This window comes from Peromyscus californicus, unplaced genomic scaffold, assembly GCF_007827085.1.
Source record: "Peromyscus californicus insignis strain IS unplaced genomic scaffold, ASM782708v3 Scaffold_24__1_contigs__length_46423439, whole genome shotgun sequence".
Taxonomy (NCBI): Eukaryota; Metazoa; Chordata; class Mammalia; order Rodentia; family Cricetidae; genus Peromyscus; species Peromyscus californicus.
In genome coordinates, this window is record NW_026294535.1 from 46,328,734 (window position 1) to 46,346,199 (window position 17,466).

At 37.7% G+C, this 17,466-nt stretch overlaps 1 protein-coding gene across 4 annotated transcripts in view; it reads right to left on the reverse strand.

Moving 5' to 3' along the window:
* Nucleotides 1–17,466, reverse strand: part of LOC128119959 (zinc finger protein 431-like) — a 36,420-nt gene that overhangs the window by 18,162 nt on the left and 792 nt on the right. The gene's annotated exons all lie outside the window — the stretch shown is intronic.

Below are 17,466 nucleotides of genomic sequence, written 5' to 3' on the forward strand. Positions count from 1 at the left end.
CAACTCTTAGGAATTGGGACATTATCTAGAGTGAAACAAAGTGTAAGATGGCTTGAATGTATAGGTCCAGAAGGACAGAAAGGAAAATTAAAACCATATATGGCTAACATAGCTATGAACCTGTGGGGTCGAGACTTGTTACAACAGTGGAATACTCAGATTAATATCCCTCCAATCTCAGAAACAAATCATAAATTAGTACATGTTTCTGAGAGAAATATTAAAAGATATTATTCTAATGAGTGCTCACCAGCCATCCATGTCATACAAGAACAGGGCACAACAACTGATAATCTTCCAAAAACATTAACAGCTCTACCTTTAAAATGGTCAACAGACAAGCCTGTATGGGTTCAGCAATGGCCTTTAACAACAGAGAAACTCCAGGCTTTACAAGAGCTGGTGGAAGAACAGTTAAATGCTCATCATATTGAAGAATCAACCAGCCCTTGGAATTCTCCTGTATTTGTTATAAAAAAAAAATCTGGTAAATGGAGAATGGTAACAGACCTTAGAGCAATTAACAAAGTAATTCAGCCAATGGGCTCTTTACAATCTGGAATTCCTTTACCTACTCTGTTACCAAAAGGCTGGCCTCTCATAGTTATTGATTTAAAAGACTGTTTCTTTTCAATACCCTTACAAGAAAAAGACAGAGAAAGATTTGCTTTCACAGTGCCTACTTATAATAATTCTCAACCGGTTAAAAGATTTCAATGGAGGGTTCTCCCACAGGGAATGTTGAATAGCCCAACTTTGTGCCAATATTTTGTAAAACAGCCATTAGAAGTGGTACGTAAAAAATTTCCTAAATCTATAATTTATCATTATATGGATGACATTTTATTAGCTGATTCAAATGCAGATACTTTAGAAAGAATGTTTGAAAAAGTAAAGAAAATTTTGCCTTGCTGGGGATTACAAATTGCTTTAGAAAAGGTACAAAGAGGAGATTCTATTAATTATTTAGGATATAAAATAGAACTTCAAAAAATTAGACCTCAAAAAGTGCAAATTAGGAGAGATCGACTACAGACTCTTAATGACTTTCAAAGATTATTTGGAGACATTTCTCATCTAAGAACTATTGTTGGGGTAAAAAATGATGAACTGAATAATTTGTTTAAAACCTTAGAAGGTGATAAGGACTTAAATAGTCCAAGAGAATTATCACCTGAAGCTGAGAAAGAATTGGCCTTGGTAGAAAAGAAAGTACATGAAGGGCACGTAGATCGTATTGATCCAAAGCTGGATTGCATTTTGGTTATTTTACCTTCTAGGCATTCCCCAACAGGAATATTAATGCAAAGGGAAGATATTATATTGGAATGGATATTTTTACCAAATAAACCAAATAAAAAATTAAAAACTTATGTGGAAAAAATCTCTGACTTGATTTGGAAAGGAAAATTTAGACTTCGTCAATTAGCAGGAATAGACCCAGCAGAAATTGTCGTACCTTTAACTAAGGAGGACATTGAAAAATTATGGATAGAAAATGAAGCTTGGCAAAAAGCTTGTAGTAATTTTTTGGGAGAAATTAACAGCAAATATCCCAAAAGCAATAGAATTGATCTTATAAAGAGAGCTGATTGGATCTTGCCTCAAATTGTGAGGAAAAAACCCATATCTGGAGTTCGTACATTTTATACAGATGCCAACAAACAAGGAAAGGCAGGTTACAAATCAGAAAATTTAAGTAAAGTGGTTCAAAGTCCTTATAATTCAGTTCAAAAATCAGAATTGTATGCTATTCTGTTGGTATTAATGGATTTTTCAGAACCTCTCAATATAGTAACTGACTCTCAGTATGCTGAAAGAGTAGTATTACATATTGAGACTGCAGAATTTATCCACGATGCTTCAGAATTAACTTCATTATTTATTCAATTACAAGATACAATCAGAAAACGGAGTCATCCTTTATATATAACTCACATCCGATCCCATACTGGTCTGCCAGGCCCTCTAGCACAAGGCAATGATGAGATTGATAAATTATTGATAGGAAATGTGCTGGAGGCCTCAGAATTTCATAAAAAACATCATGTAAATAGTAAAGGTTTAAAAAAGGATTTTTCCATAACCTGGCAACAAGCCAAAGAAATAGTAAAGAAATGTCCTACTTGTTCCTTCTACAATCAAACACCATTACCAGCAGGATGTAACCCAAAGGGTACTCAGAGGAATGAAATCTGGCAGATGGACGTGTTTCACTTTGCAGAATTTGGAAAACTGAAATATGTACACCACACTATCGATACTTATTCAGGATTTCAATGGGCAACTGCTTTGAGTTCTGAAAAAGCTGATTCTGTAATCACTCATTTGCTAGAAGTTATGGCCATTATGGGTATACCTGCACAAATCAAAACTGATAATGCTCCATCATATGTCTCTGTTAAAATGAAACAGTTTTTTGCTTATTATAATATAAACCATGTTACAGGTATACCACATAATCCTACAGGTCAAGCAGTTATAGAAAGATCAAACAGAACTCTAAAGGATATGCTAAATAAACAAAAAGGAGTAACAAAAACCCCCAGAAATAGACTACATAATGCTCTATTAACTTTGAATTTTCTCAATGCCAATGAGAAAGGAACAACAGCTGCAGAAAGACATTGGATAATAGAAAAAACTACAGAATTAAATCAACCTATATACTTTAAGGATGTGCTGACCTCAGAATGGAAACCAGGGTATGTGTTACGTTGGGGACGAGGTTTTGCTTTTATTTCTACAGGAGAAGATAAGCTGTGGGTACCATCAAAATTGATAAAGGTTCGATTTGAACAAGAGAGACCTCTTAATTAGAGGAGGTGATAGTTCATCAACTATCGTAAACATCCAATTTAAACTAACTTACACCAGTAACACATGCCTTTTCATTTAATCAGATAACTTGTCAAAAAGGAACATCCCCAAAAAACCTTGGGGAAAGGTTTTTGTTTTTGTCTTTTAGGAGAATGAAGGTTAAGGAATTTGAAGAACACTGGACAAATGAGACAACTGAAGAAAAGGAACAAATCATCTATCCTAAGAAACAGAGTGAAATGGCGTATGGGTATGTTATCTGAAAAAATTTTATGTCTTCCTAAATGTTTTTTTCTGCTTTTCTTTAAAGATTTAACACTATTTAACTTCTAATAGTCCCAGTTCAATTAAAATTTAAAGCTGACTTTGGAGTTGGAGAATGGCTCTCTCCTTCTTTAAACTCAAGCATGTTGTTAAAAGGAAAATGCAAACTCCCTGTATCATGCCAGAGGAAAAGAGCCATCTTCTGCTATGGGACAGGAGAAAAGCCAAATTAATTAAGGGACTATTCTATTACGAATCTCAACTCTTTGATTCTATTCTGATTCTTTAAACTTTTCTTAAAGTATGAATTTTATATCAAAATTTACAAGATCAATATATATAGATATATATACATTTTAAACTTTGTTAAGATATAAATGTTCATATAGAGTACTAACTAATTCTAAAAAGTCGCATATATAATCTTTGTGTTCGAGTCTCTTATCAGTTTTTTGCAGGAAATCACGATTAGGCCTAACATCAACTGAAGTCTCCAGGAAGAAGATGGGGCCCCACAACAACAACAATTCCACGTGGACAATAATAACATCACTAAGCTGACAAACATCATCTACAGATCAGCTTTGAACTACAAAGTGCTCAGAGCAATTTTGAGAAGAGCTAGCTGAGATGATCCAGTCTCAAAGACTACTTGAATAAGGATTTGAGATAAACCCTGAATTTTGGCATTATACACAGACTGGATAACGAAGGATATATTTACCTTTCCTAGAATTTGACAATTAACCTAAAATTTTTCTTTCAGGATAAAGATACCTTCGCCCATACCCAGCAGGAAGCAATTTCAAGAATACGACGCCCACATTCCCAAAGAGGTGGTGTGGGGCGGTTGGTTTTTTTTTTGGTCTTTTAATGGGTTTTGGGTCTGGGATAATTTTCATTGATTAGGGGGGTTGGTTACAAGTTGTTGTCAAGGGTTAGGAAAAAGGCTAAGCAAAGGAGATTAGATTTAAGGTTCTTATTAAAAAAAAAAAAAGAAAGAAAGAAAAGAAAAATGTAAATACTTTACATTGGATTGGATTGTTTTATATTGTATACAAATTATATATATTGAAATTGATATTGTTAGAAAATGTTATATATATTTTTCTAATTGTACCGTTCATCTAACAATGTAATGCAATTTTCTGATCCTTGAATGTTATTACCAACTATTAGGATATAAAGAAATGAAAGTTAGTAGTTAGATATTATAATAGAACTTGTAGTTATATTAGGTATGTTTTCAAGATTGAGTAGATATATTTTAGACAGACAGGTTATCTTCAAACCCTTCAGAGATCTACAGAATATGGCATTTAAAATGTTTTAATAACTTAGAAAATTTTTCTTTTTTGGTATGACTATGAGACATGTCGGCTCCTGGCAGTACCAATCTACTTCAGAGAAAATATGGGCATTGAAGAAACTGCATATGGAGTTAACTTTCATTGTGGCAAAAGTTAGCCACTGGACAACAAAGTATCCTCGAATCAACAGGACAAAATGGACAAACAGGACATAAAACAAAGGATTACTGATTCTTGCCAAAACAAGTGTGGTTATGGCTTTATCAAAAGGCATCTTCAGAGGCCAGGACAATATGGCACCATCCCTGAAGTGGCCTTCGCAATTCGAAAAAGGTACAGTGCCCTTTTCTTCGAAGGCAGTTGAACAGGCAGTGGGCCGATGGCCTCTGATGTGCAATGGAACAGCAGCTGAAACAGTTATTCTTGAAGAGTAACTAAGCTCACGCCTCTCAATAGTAGACTGGCATTTGATGGAGGGATATGGAGAAGAATGGGATGCTGAGATGAAGCCATATATACACAGCCAGGAAGAATGGACAGCTGAGTTGGAAAACCATCAGCAATTTCCAGAATTTGAAATCCTGAATCATGACATGACACTGGTGGAATTCAGGTGTTTCTGGTACATGGACTACTCTCACTCAATGTGAGGTTGAACTGTTGACCTTGTGTACATCCTGCTTCACAAATGAGTCTGTCGGATATCCTGGGCCTATAGGCTGAAGATGATGCCCCAGCACTTCGGAGAAACCTCAGGTGACTGTCCAGACAGCTGTCTGTTTCTGTCAACTCACAAATTTTTTGGAGGTTGCTTATGTGCACTTCCTGTTTTTATTTTTGTTAGCTAATATTATTTCCTTCTTGGGTCTCTGAGGGAGTTGAAGATTAGTTAGTTATAGTTGAAGGTTAGTTAGTTATAGTTGAAGATTAATTAGGATACATTTTGGACTTACCAAAATAGGATAGATAATGAAATTATTTTCTCTGAATTTGTCAAATACAAATGGACTAGACATTGTTTAGGTATTTATTACTTGTATATATTGTATATAGTTATTGTCCTTTTGTATATAGTTTTTCTTATATTAGTTATAAGCTTTTTCTTTTTTTTCCTTTTTATTAAAATAGAAAAGGGGAAATATGGTGATATTTTATTTGTATTAAAATGTTATTTGTATGTTAATAAATAAAGTTGCCCGGGGGTCAGAGCTATTAGCAAGCCATAGGAAAGCAGGGCAGTGGTAGCGTACACTTGTAATTCCAGCACTTAGTAGGCAGAGCTGGGTAAGTCTCTGTGTGTTCAGGGATACAGCCATTATTGGATACACATGCCTTTAATCTTAATACCAATCATGGAAAACCTGGAGGCCTATACAGACAGGCTGTGAGGAGGCGGTCATGTGGTTGGGTTTACAACCAATGAGAAGGCAGGACAGGAACTCTATATAAAGACTTTAACACAGGGGTAGCTCTGGTTCGGAGAGGTAGGACCACTGCAGGAGGAAGGGTAAGGTTTTGGCTCTTAGCTCTGACCTCTTGGCTTTCTTCTTTGCATTGGTTCTGTGTTTATTGTTTGATGGGAAGGTTGGATACATCTACATAAAGCTTCAAAGTATCTTTAGACTAGACCAGGTGCCTTATTGATGTTTTTTTTAAGGAAAACCATTGCCAGGAAAAGCAGGCTAGTTCACTGGGACTTAATAGTCAGCTGTCTAATTTGTTGATCCAAGTTTAAAGGTGTAAAGCAATCTAATTGCTGTGTCAGCCTCTCTGACTTCACAGCCCTGAGAGAGTTGCAAGCTTCCTTTTTTAGGGTCTAAAGTTACACACAAGACAGAAAAATATATTTTAAGATTTAAAATGCTTTTAGTGTCACTATGCCTTGAAGAATTCTGTAGTGAGCTCATATTAAGAGAATTAAGGTAAACCTGAATTCCAATCAAAGCATTTATGACACAGCTCTCTCTCTCTGTAAACACTCTAAATCTGAAAAAGCCCAGCATTTTCATTAATCACAAAATGTTAGTTTAAAATGTTTATTATACTCAGAAATATAAGATGTAGTATATGATTTCCTTATTTCTCTTAGACTCCTAAGGAGTTTAGTAACTCTTAAAAACCTTCATAAGATTATCTCTTTAGGTAGATAACAAAATGACAGGTTCTTTCTTTGCAGCTACAGCTGCAAGGTTATAGCTCACCAATTAGGAAGCTGAGATTTATTGCATGTGTGTTGTTGGGAGGACTCTGTCTTTCATCATTTACTTAAAAAATGGAATGTGACCTTAAAATGTAACTCCTATATTCAACATGAAAGATTCTGTTGGGTATATATAGCTGTGAAGAACAAAGAGATTTGGAGCCAACATGAGAGAATAAATAAAAGTAACTACCAAGAAAATAAGTGTGAGTGTTTATGTCTCCTAACTCCTCAGATGGAAAAAAGTCTAAGTTTTGCAATACTATGGCTTTCTCTTTGAGCCCTGCCTGCAGCCTAGGGCTGGTTGCCTAAGACTGCAATAAGCAACTGAAGGCAAAAAACACGGGGAAACTTTGTTTCCTGGCTTTCTCTCTTATTTGGGTTATTGTATCATACTCTGTATAGAAGCCTGGTCTACTTTCTTAGGGATATTGTCACCCTCAGTGGAAGGGCCTTCACATATCAATCATCAATAAACACACTCTCTCAAAGACATAGCAATCAGCCATTCTGATGGGGGCACATCCTCAAATGATGTTCCCTCAGATGAATGTAGGCTCTGACATGTTGACACCTGGAACTAACTAGGACATAGAAACAATAACATATAAGAAAGTTTAAAAAAAAAAGTATTAACTACATCAATAACTTAAATAGCAAAAATGTAAATACTGATGATAGTAACAACTGGAAAACAAAGATATGCCAAGAAATGAGGAGAAGCAAGCCTCTAAGATCAAGAAGAGAAAACTAAAACTGTTTCTCCAGAGGAGGTCCCCAAATCAACAAAAACTCAGGGAACTTATAACATAATATAGTAATTTTCCAGAATACAAAAATAAGTAAAGGTCCATCATTTTCAGAGAAACATCAATAATAGATTATATCTAATAAAATCACACACAATAGATGGCACCACTGATAAAAGGAGACACAAAGATAGATCTACAAATTTAACATGGTCCCTTAGACAAGAGCTACAAGAGTCTCACCAAAATCAAATAAAAAAAAAAATCACTGACTATCACTCCCTCTGTGTGCTCTCTTTTGCCAATAACAGAAAATGGGTAGGGTAAGGAGGGCTGTTAAAAAAAAAATTAAATAGATTTGCTTGAAGTTTTCTGATGTTTCTACATTGTAGAAAATAGTTTTGACTACTGAAAGTATCTCATTCTCTTTTGATAAAGAAAAGCATGTCTGTTAGGATTACTTAGAAACCATTTTGTTTCCTATGAGTGAAGATAGGATGTAAGTCTGCATCAGAGTGAGGAAATGAAAATGTTTCCAAACTAAATGCAAGATAACAGATTTTTAAATAAACACTGTATGATTTGTATGATACACCTAAAGCAACTTGTTTAGCTCTAATCACTTTTCAAGTCATAAGTAGTTTTGAAAACAAGTCTATCCTCATTTTTAATGTATGTTTGTGTGTGAGAGAGAGACACAATGTTTTCCATGTATGTACAGTTGTCACACCATAGAAGAGGGTCTCAGTTCCCCAGGATCTGGAATAGCAGGTGGCTATGAGCCTCCCCACTTGACTGTTGGTATATGAACTCAGGTCAACCCAAAGAAGAATACTTGCTGAGTGACTTGGCCATTCCACATAGTACTTTTTACCCAATAAACTATAAGTTTTTCATAGATTAACAACAACCAAAAACCTAAATAAAGAAATAAGTAAATAAATGATCCCTGGGATTCTGATGAATCACTATTAAGATGTTGGGTATGGGATCAGGTAAGCTGCTTATGGATGTTCCCCTCTTGTTACCAATTGCCAATACTCAGGGTTGCCTCTAGTGCTGTAACAAAACACCAGCTGCAGCTTCCTCTCCCCTGTCTATGTCTCTTGTGGATGTTACAGACCATCCCCACCTGTTCTTTAAATACTAATACTGTTTTTGAAAATTTTTTCGTTGGTGTTTGTGTATTTGTATGTATGAGGGGTGTGTGTGTGTGTGTGTGTGTGTGTGTGTGTGTGTGTGTTTATGTATGATATGTGAAGTTTATGTGTGTGTATGTTTGTGCATATATTTGTGTGTTTGTATGTGTTTGAGTAGTGTATGTGTGTGTGTGTGTGTGTATTTGTGTGTGTGGTGTGTTTATGTGCATGTTGTATATGTATTTGTGTATGTGTGTGTGAGAGGGTGTGTGTGTGTGTGTGTGTGTGTGTGTGTGTGTGTGTGTGTGTGTGTGTGATCTGTGTGTTTGTTGTATGAGTAGAGGTACATACCTCATATGTAGTAGCCAATGGACAACTTTCATGATTTGGTTCTCTCTACCATGGGTTCCCAGGAACAAGTTTATTGCACCTGTATAGCAATACACTTTGACCTGATAAGTCATCTCAAGATCTCAAAAATACATGTAAGTAAACTTTATAAAACAATTGTTGGTACCTAAAGTCAGTACAAATATACTGTCTTGTGTGATTGATTGCTTTTCAAACATACAAGAACTAACTCAGGTTTACCATTGAACCATCTCAGGTCATCTTATGAGTGGGGAGATTTTAGTGCTTAAAATAATTTTATCTAAAGCAAAAGCAACTACAATTACCCAAATCCAGTATATCCATTGGTCTATGCAGTTGCTAATACCAGTTTGAAATTTCTGCAGTGCTAAATATTAGCTAGATGCCTTTGCCACAGGAAAAAGTTGAGAATTTAAGATGCATATGAATTATAATACCATCCACAAAAGAGGAAGGTGATAGGGAAGTCCTTAAACTTTAAAAAAAAATACAGAATACATGTACTAGCAAATAATACCTCTAGTGTGAAGATTCCACATGATGCCAAGGTGAGAGTTCCTCTTTCTGCGAAACTCTCTAGAGCTGCAGATTATAAATACCCACATTACACAGTTTTATTTAAAATTCCATTTTCTAGGCTCTACATCCTAACTGTATATGATCAGAGTAACTCAGATGTAGTTGAGTAATCCTGACAAGCAACCAAATTTCATTACCATTACTCCACACTTGTTGTGTTTTTGTTATTAAATCACCCACATCAACCCCCACAACGTATGAATGGCACAATGGATGTGAACAAATGCCCTCAGTCTCCACAGCCTCTGTTATATAGATAGCTCTCACTGACTGAAACTCTTTCCTTTCTAACTCCAAATGAAGCAGTAAACCTAGCTCCTCAGATATGACACTAATTTGTAACTATTCAGAGGAGTACACAGCATAAAACCCCAGCATGCAAAAGCTAAGACCAATTGTCCTGTGAAGTATCAATGCTTCCTTGACATCTAAGGGATCATACTGAGAAACACAAAGTAGCCTGAATGCTTCACTGCCTGAGGGAGTGTATCAGTCTCTCTCAGAAACTGGAAGGCACATTGTGCCCCAGGAGCAATGGACTCAAACCTGAAAATCCATGACCTATCTCTCAAGGCAGGTAGGCCAGGTTAAACTCCATGGTTCTCTGCAAAAGCCTATTTACCACCAAAATCCTATGATCTTGACCTCCACTGCCTTCTATTACACTCAACATTCCCAACTTCCAGGTCCAACAAGAACAGCCAATTAAGCTTTGTGTCCAGTTTTCTATGGTTTTTGTCATCTAAAGTTCTGACATCTTCAACATTTCTCCAAACGTCAACATTCCAGGACCTTTGCAGCAGCAAAATCACTTTTGAGGTACCATTTTGTTGTTGTTGTTGTTGTTCTAAATTTCTTCTCTGTTGTTGTGATTAAATTCTTAAACCAAAAGCAACTCAGGTAGTGAACAGGTTTATTTGGTTGATACCCCTAGATCACAGTCCATCGTTGTGGGAGCTTAGGATAAAAATTCAAGCTAATAACTGAAGGCAAAATATAGGGAAACATTGTTGCTTGGCTTTATCTCTTGCTTTGTCACTGTCTCATGCTCAGATACCTCTCTTGTCCAGTTCAGGACCACTTTCTAAGAGATATTGCCAACTCAATGGAAGAGCCTTCCCACATCAATCATCAATCAACACAACTCTCTCAGACATGACAACCAGATATTCTGATCTAGGCACACCCTCAACTGATTTCTCTCAAATGACCCTGGGCTATGTCATGTTGGCAGCTGAGGATAATTAGGAAAAAGAGACAATAATATATAAGGAGTCTTTAAAGATTCAAAGTCAATGTATTAACCATATCAATTACTTAAGCAGCAAAAACCCAAACATGAAGATAGCAAAACAGATATGCCACGAAATAGGAAGAGGCAAGCCTCTAAGATCAAGAAGAGAAAAACAAAATTGTCTCTCCACAGAAAGTTTCCAAACCAACAAAAACTCAAGGAACACAAAACATAATAAAATTTCTGAATACAAAAATTGGCAAAAGTTCATTTTCCCGAAAATGACGTTTTAACTTTGTAGATAAAAAGGATCTGATTCTCCTATGATAAAGAAAAGGATATCTGTTAGGATCACTTAAACAGCACTTTATTTCTTATGATTGGATGTAAGTCTGCATCAGAGTGAGGAAAGGAAAACTTTTTAAAACAAAATGCAAGATAACAGATATTTAATGAAACAGTGTACCTAAAGCAACTTGTTTTGCTCTAATTGCATTATAAGTCACAAGCACTTTTGAAAACAAGTTTATTGCTGGTTTTTTTTTTTGGTGTGTATGTTTGTATGTGAGAGAAAATGTCTTCCATATTTATACAGGTGACACACACAAAGAAGAGGGTATCAGATGTCGTGTATCTGGAGTAGTAGGTATGTGAACTCAGGTCATCACCAAGAAGAATATGAGCAGAGCCACCTGCCATGACCCATAGTACTTTGTATCCAATAAACTAAAAGTCTTCTACAGATTAACAACAACAAAGCCAAAATAAATAAAGATGGAAAGAAAAGATCCTTGGGAACATGATGCATCAGTATTAAGATGTTGTGTATGGTAAATATGCATTATAAATTAACATAAATAGAATCCAATGTCAATAACCAACAACTTATAGCAGGAAAGCTGATTCCAAAGCTACTTTCACAGTGAAAATACTCAGAATGCTCAATGGGATTATGAAAAAAATAGTACACAGATTGACACAATATGACTTCTATATTTACCACAAACCTACAACAATCAAGAATGTGTACAATAGTTGTGAAAGAATGATGGGAATGGAGAGAAAAAGCCAAGAATAATGGCAGAGAAATATAATCAATTTTGAATCAATAGGCCAAAGGAACCTCAGATAGGAAAAGTGTGGGCTTGACCAATGTTACCCAACTACCCATGATTCTCTGTGTATAGAAAATAAATAAATGCAGGTTCACAACTTCCACAAAATTAACTCAAAGTGACCCTTAAACTTTATATTTTTGACCCTCCAGCTACTCATATTTCTCCCAAAGAGAGAAGTTGCATGCTCTAGAGGTCTCACTGCAAATGGAGGTGATCTCCAGCTATGGTTCTGCAGTCCCTCATGCCTCCTGATGGTTTCTGGTAAACTCAGCCCCACTGATACCCAATCCCAGAACAACAGAAGAATAAATTAAATCTGTTTCCTGCCACATGGATTATGGCACAAGATGTGGAATCTGCCCAATCTACCTGCCCAACACCATGCACATCTGAAAATCTCTGCACATCAGAAACTCCTTTTGTCCCCTGGAACTGAACTTTACTGAATCACTCCATGATGGCTTGTGGTAGCAGAAAGTTAAAAGCATTCTAATCATGTATTGCTGAAGGATGATCCACATCACTATCTTTCCACCAGTTGCTCAACTATTTGTAACATTAATAAGACAAATCTGAATGTGGAATGCAATGGTCAGAACTTACTTCTAGAAACCAGACCTTCAGTTTTCCAATCTGTCTTTCCACTGCACACCAAAAGAAATGCCTGTGTATGCACACTGGACACAGCATTACAACCTGCCATAGCCATGGTGGCAAAGCCCTGTCCTTCCCAGGGAATCTACATCCAGAGAGGCTCAGAGGAAAGTCTTCCACTGCCCAGGTCACCAAATAGACCAAGAGAGCTGCAGTCTGCCTCATGGTCACTCCCAGTTAGAGCCACTCTGACAGCTCAGCAGAAGTGCTCCTCCTAGTTTGGGGTCACTGGCCCCAACACTCACCATGACATGGCCTGTGGTCTCCCTCAAAGCTCCCTATATCAGAAACAGAGAAGAAGTCTGGAAAGAACCTGCAAGCTACCTTCCACTGGTACTCTTGATTGCAAAGCCTTCCCAGAGTTCCTCATTAGCTAGGATCACCCAGCTAGGCCTCAGCAGACAGCACAGACCTTCCCAGCTCTGCTTTTCCATCCTACAGACAGAGAGGTCCCTAGTCTGGGAAATTTGTAATTTGGTAAAACCCTCCAATCACCCAGAGCACTTCCTGCTCCCCTTCCAAGGCACAGGGTCCTATGTGTGCACATTCCATTACATACTAAATGTCCAGTGCAGCCAACCCTTTGCTTCATACCTGGGAGATCCTTCAACCAAACACAGGTTACATTCAAACAGTAACTGTTGTTAAACAAAAAGAGGCCATGAGTTAGAATACAAAGAAGGGTTTATGGAAGGGTTTGGAGGCAGGAAAGAGATAGTGGAAATAGTGTAATTATAATCCCCCCCACCCTCCCCCCAAAAATCTTAAAAAGTTGAAACAGGCTTTATGGCCATGTGCTCCAGAGACTAGGGATTTGTATTAGAGCACACCAAGTACTACTCATGCCATTTCTCTCGAGGTTATCATCTTAAACCTGGAAAATACAGTCATGATAGGCAGGGCCACATCATTTTTATCCAGTTTTCCTATTTAGGTCGAACTGGTGTAACTACAATAATTTGGTTTAATGATAAGTTCAGTTCTTTATCCAGCTTCTTGATTGTCTGGTCTCTGGACACAAGAAATGGCCAGTCATCGAAAATTGATTCCCTAAATACTCATTGCTAATGTCAACTATTGTCAAAGCACGAAAGCTTTCACCTGCCTTCTTGTCCCTCCCTTACTGTGCTGTGACTACACCTGCTTTACAGTTCTTCAGTGAATGCAATTCTTACACAGGTCACACTTCATTTGTAATTCACAATAAAATCTAGAGAACTTGGAGGATATTCATTCACTGGTCTATTTTTCATTCCCACAGACCAGTTAAGACCCAGCCTGGAAGGAGTTGCAGGACTGCCTTTCCAGCACTGGGCAGCAGAGGCAGGATTAGGAGTTCAAAGTAATTCTTAATTATATAAAGCAGGGCAAGCCTGAGCTACATGAGGCACTGATGAAAACCAGTGTTTCTCAACATTCCTAATGTTGTTACTCATTAATACAGTTAGTTCCTCATGATGTGGTGACCCCTTCACCCATCAATAAAATTATTTTCACTGCTACTTCATAACTATAATTTGGCTGTTAGGAACTGCAATATAAATATTTGTGTTTTCCAATGGTCTTGGGCCAGTCCTCTGATAGGGTCATTTGATTCCCAAAAAGGGAGCTGAGATCCCACAGGTTGAGAACCACTGTTCTAAACCAATATAAATAAACAAATAAATAGCACTTAAGAAAAAAATAGAATGAAATTCTTAAACCAAAAAAAATATATATATGAAAAAGAGAAACACAGAGATTATAGCAGTGTGGTGGTATTATGTTCCCCAAAATATTGTGCACCCTAATAAACTTATCTGGGTTCAGAGACAGAACAGCCGCTAGATACAAAGGCTAGAAAATGGTGGCACTCACACCTTTAATCCTAACACTCGAGAGGCAGAAATCCCTCTGGATCTCTGTGAGTTCAAGGCCACATTGGAAACGGCCAGGCTTGGTGACTCACGCCTTTAATCCCAGGGAGTGGTGGTAGAAAGCAGAAAGGTATATAAGGAGTGAAGACCAGAAACTAGAAGCATTTGGCTGGTTAAGCATTTGGCTGGTTAAGCTTTTAGGCCCTGAGCAGCAGTTCAGCTGAGAGCCATTGGGATGAAGACACAGAAGCTTCCAGTCTGAGGAAACAAGACCAGCTGAGAAGTTGACCAGGTGAGATTAGCTCTGGCTTGTTTTCTCTCTCTGACCATCCAGCATTTCACCCCAATAACTGGCTCAGGTTTGATTTTATTAATAAGAACTTTTAAGATTCCTGCTACATAGCAGCAATGCATTTAAAGAAAAAAATTTTAAAAATGATACCAATAACTGACTTTTTAAAATGTTAAAAATAATTGGAAGAACACTTAGCTATACTGACTTTGAAACAGAGCAGGCACTTCCCTGGTAGAGAGAATGTCCTTAAAAAGACACTGTATGACTTTGTCCCATAGCCACTAAGGGCTGTTAGCTGACACATGGAGTTACAGCCAACAGCCTGTCTCTCAAACCACTGAGCTGACTTAACTGAATCAATCCAGATTGCACATACCTGCATGGGAGATTTTGCTAATTGGAAACTGAATACTTAGTAGCTCAAGCTATCCTCCCTAAACTGTGCATCCACCAATTCTGTTTGTCTTCCTTCACATGGAAGGAATTAATGCATGATGGGAAATTACACAGAAAATCACTCACCCTGTCCCATCAGGTCCTTCTTTGTAATGGAGAGGCCTGCAGCTCACTGCCTTCAACTTCAGTCTGGGATCTAGCTATTGTCTAGTCTGTTTCCCCCTGCACTGTACGCAGTACACTGCTCCTCCTCTTCTGTTCTGAAGGGAGAAGCCATGCTCCCCACACAAATCCTTTCCCTGTTCTGCAATGGACAGCCTACTATGTGACTCAAACTGGCAAGTTTAGAACTCTGATGTGCTGCAGACCTATAATCCAAGAATTTAGGGTGGTTAGTCAGGAGGCTAGCAAGGGCAATGCCCTGTGGGCAGCAGAAAAGGTTCAAGTACACCTCAATCAATATGGGAGACCTTAACTCAAAACTGCTTTTCAAAAAGGCTGGAGATGCAGCTGTTCAAGAATTATAATACCTTCATAGCACACCAGGACTTGATGTTGGTTGTGACCCTGTAACGGCTCCTTAAGCAGCATGTTGGAGGCCTTTGAAGGTAGGTGGGCCTTTAGGTAGCTTGTAAATCTGGCTTGTCTCATTTGTTATGGGAATGTAGCTTAACAGCTGATTAATCCTGGTGAACAAACATTTACATCTTACCATACTAATTTCTAACAACAGGCATGGTTAGCATACTACTTATCTTTGGGGTATTTGGGATGCAGCCCTCCCTCAGCTAAATTCTACTTTGTGTGACTTAATGTCTCCTAAGAACTGGTAAATCCTTATACCATCAATTCTACTTTTCTACATCACAGTTTAGCAGTGGAATGCTACTCTACACAGGAGATAGTGTTTACAAGCTCCACATAGTTAATTCCAGATGGATCCTAAACCTAAATGTTAAATGTTAAAAGTACAGAACTTCTGGAAGATACTAGAGAGGCCAGTGCTCTCTGAGTTTGGCAAATCTGGTGATGTCTCTCTCTCCACATGTGACAATATAAGCACTATAGGCACCAGCATTTCACAGTGATGTTAACAACAAGGATATTTCTAAGCACAGTTCCACTCCCAATGCTCTGCACAAACACAGCCCAGGGAGTGAAGTTATTCAGAGGCTGCCAGCCTGGCCCAGGGAGATGCGAGGACTAAACAGGACCGTGATGGACCAGGCAGGACCAGGTAGGAACTTGCCAAACTGCTCTAAGGTAGTAAAATAGAAATGCCTCAGAGTAGCTAGGGATAAGAAACTTTTTTATCTGAGGGCAATTAAGAATAAGTCTCTGTCTAACTGACTGGTAAAATAAGGAAGCATACATGCTTTCTCTTTTACTTCATCTTAAAAATGGTCTCTGACTCTTTCTGTCTCCACACAGTTACAAATCTCCACATTGCTACACTCTGTACATACAGCTACATATCTTTCTTATGGCCATACACTTCTATACACAGTTACATCTATTTTCACATGTCTGCACATCTTTCTTTTACATACATTACTCTTCTACTTTTCTTTTTTATGTAGTGTCTTCTTCCTTGCCTCCACACAGTTATAATTCTCCACACGGCCATAGCTATACATCTCATATACATAGCTCTCTCACCATGTAACACCTTACACCACTCCTACACACTCTCATACAGCTCTTTACACAGTTTCTATATGTAGCGGCAACTCTTTCACACACTCACTCACACACACACACATGCTTCTTCTATATCATTCACTCACTCTTAGCTCACTCACTCTCTCATTAATTCATTCTCTCATCCTCTCTAGGCTTCTTCTTCATCTCTCACTCAGCATACATACACTTTACTCACATTCTGCACAGCTTCATCCCTACAATGATGCTATTCCTTCCTTAGCCAAACTCTGGACAATTATTTGTTACATTTTTCAGGGCCCAACCTATTCTCATAACACATGAAGTCACACAGTTTTTCTCAGGCTAGTAGGGACACAAAGACCGGCCAATGAGAGTATACACTTGGCCTTGCACTTAACTTTTTCCCAGACGGAGAACGACATTGAAATTCAGGACTAAACAGTAACAGTAGGAGGTAGAGCAGAAAGAGAAGGACTGCAAAGAACTATGTCTCAATGTAAACAGCCTAGCCTTGATTTAGCAATAAACAACACCTGGGAATTAGTCTTTGTGTATTTTCTACAGGGGCAGTTTAGTCTGATTGAATCTGTTCTCAAGTCTAAAATTAGCCGTCTTTGAGAATGAAAATATTGTTACTTTCCTGTGTCAGTAAAGAGGAATATTCTGGTATTACTTCTATACATCAGAATTATACAGCTTAGACAGAAATCAACTTCCCGACCATCCACAACTGTAAGTGTGCCCAAAGACGTAAAACACACTACCAAAGGGCTGCGCAAAAACCCTCCACAGCTGTTCTTATTAGGGAGGTAAGG